Genomic DNA, 2,500 nt, shown 5'->3' on the forward strand with positions numbered 1-2,500 from the left:
CACGACGGAATTAAGGAAGAGGAGGGTGCGAAAAGGCCGCGAATTTTACCTGTAACGTAGAAATAATCGCATATTCAAGTAACATCTGGCATTCACCCCCAAAATCCCATTAAGAGGATTTGAGGAAGGTTCCCCGAGTGACAAATGCAAATAGGATATAAAAATGAATATTTGAAGGATTTTTTTTATTTTTTTTTTTTTTTTTTTTTTTTTTGTCAGTGGATCGTGCAGATGGAGTTAGACCCTTCTCAGGTTAGCAAAAGAAAAAGAGTTTTTCAGAACTTTATTGTTCTTTGCGTATTTCGATTTTTTATATTTCCTTAAAAGATGAAAACAAAGTAGTTCGCAATAGATGAGTTCTAGGAAAATAAGATGGGATTACAAGGGTGTTGTTTCACGTATGTCCCCATACTCTTTCCTTATATAGTATTAGAGACATTTTTCTCAAGCATTATTCCCCCCCCCCACCCCTATTCTAACCAGCATTTCCATGTCTCCCTTTCTCGTTATCTTTCCCCAAACCTCGGAGTAATACTCTTATTTCACCAAAATATTTCCCTCCATTCTAACATAACGATAATTTCACTTCTCTCCAACGTTAGCCTTGTTCTTACATCGTTAATTAGTACATCTTCTATTTATTCGTCTCTTCTTATTTCTATTTAGTAATGTAGACAAGTTATCTCCAAGTCTAAGGTTTTTTTTTCGCATTCATCAATACCTCACTTACAATAGTGTTTTCCTTTCTTTCCATTCAAAAGATATTTTGATGCTCGTTATATCATCAACACCTCTCAATACTCATACAAATCCTCCACTTCAATGCTTGCATCTTCCTTAATAGAATCCGTTGCTTCAACTCCAATGCTTCCATTCACGCTCACAAGCTTTCTCGAGATATCATTTGCGGTCAACTGTCTCATTAGTATGGCCAACATTGCCACTTACCCCTTTCGTAAACCTACGCGCTTCAATTGGCTTTTGTCCTTTTCTTACAGGGTCTGATTTATTATCTTTTATGTTTTGAAATGTCTACTTATATAACGGAATAAATTGAAACTCACTTCAACATAAAGAATCAAATTCCTTCCATGACAGGGAATAGTTCTTTTAATGTAAACGACCACACTATAAAAAATAACTTAATTCTAATCAGATATTCTTCGTAAAAACATACTGTTCTCAGCCGCATTTCAGTAAAATATAGGCGACCATAATTTTACCCTAATTTGTTATTATCTTTTACGGATTGGTGACCGTAATATCAATCCTTTACGTGAAAATATCCGTTTTTCAAACGGTAAATGCCTATCAACATTTATTCCCGGATATTTGCGTTTTTTTAATGCTAATTTTTAACCGCGCATTTACTGTCGTAACACAATATATGTCTTTTATTACATCTTACCTCTCATCAATACCATAAGTAAGATATTTCTATTAATGACAAATATAACTGAGGAATACTTGCAGGTAAAAATGGGAATATTCCCTTTCACTTTCCCAAATGATTATCAAAATCAAGCAGAGCAAATCTGTGTCCTAAAAGGGAGCGAATTCCAATGTTAAAGTCTCTTTTGCCGATACCTAATGAGACATCGATCACATGGCTTTGATCACCGCAATTATTTGTCTGGGGCTGAGCGTGATTGATGGCTTTTGACTCCGGCTTTTTGCTGTTTTACTCTCATTTATTTTATGACTCGCTTATTAAATTATCATAAGTAAATTCCTTTATGGAAAGCATTTCATGCATTTTTCCACTTAGGAGATTGATAGGATAAATTATAATTGGTACATATCTTTGATATGATAATTTTGAGAAGTAAACAAGGACTTTATGATGAAAGGATACATATAACTATATTTAACAGTGGTTTCCAAAGAAATTTTTTTAAACAATAGACTTGCAACACCAATAAAAATATTACTATAGCATCTATAAGTATCGTCATAAAAATGAACAGACTTGTTGCGTTAAAATTCCTTTCAACTTATTGAAGAATATATTGATTCGCAGATTTTTTGAGTAAAAACCTTTTTAATTAATAAAGAATCTATTAATTCAAACACTTTTTGAGTTAAAATTTTCTTTCTAATTATTGAAGAATCTATTTATTCGCAGACCTTTTGAGTTAAAATTCTTTATAATTATTGAAGCATCTATTCATTCCCAGGCTTTTTGAGTTGAAATTCCTATCTAATTATTGAAGAATCTATTCATTCGTAGACTCTTTGAGAAAAAATCCTTTCTAATTATTGAAGAATCTCTTCATTCATAAACTTTATGAGCTAAAATTTCTTTTTAATTATTGAAGAATCTATTCATTCGCAGGCTTTTTGAGTAAAAATTGCTTTCTAACTATTGAAAAATATATTCATTCGCAGACTTTTTGCTTTCTAATTATTCAGGAATCTATTCATTATAAAGCTTCGGTCAAATTTCGTAGAATTTCCCCACAGATTTTCCTCCTCATTTACGGCGATACTTTTTATCGGT

The sequence above is a fragment of the Palaemon carinicauda genome, chromosome 2 (assembly GCF_036898095.1).
Source record: "Palaemon carinicauda isolate YSFRI2023 chromosome 2, ASM3689809v2, whole genome shotgun sequence".
In the NCBI taxonomy this organism is placed as follows: domain Eukaryota; kingdom Metazoa; phylum Arthropoda; class Malacostraca; order Decapoda; family Palaemonidae; genus Palaemon; species Palaemon carinicauda.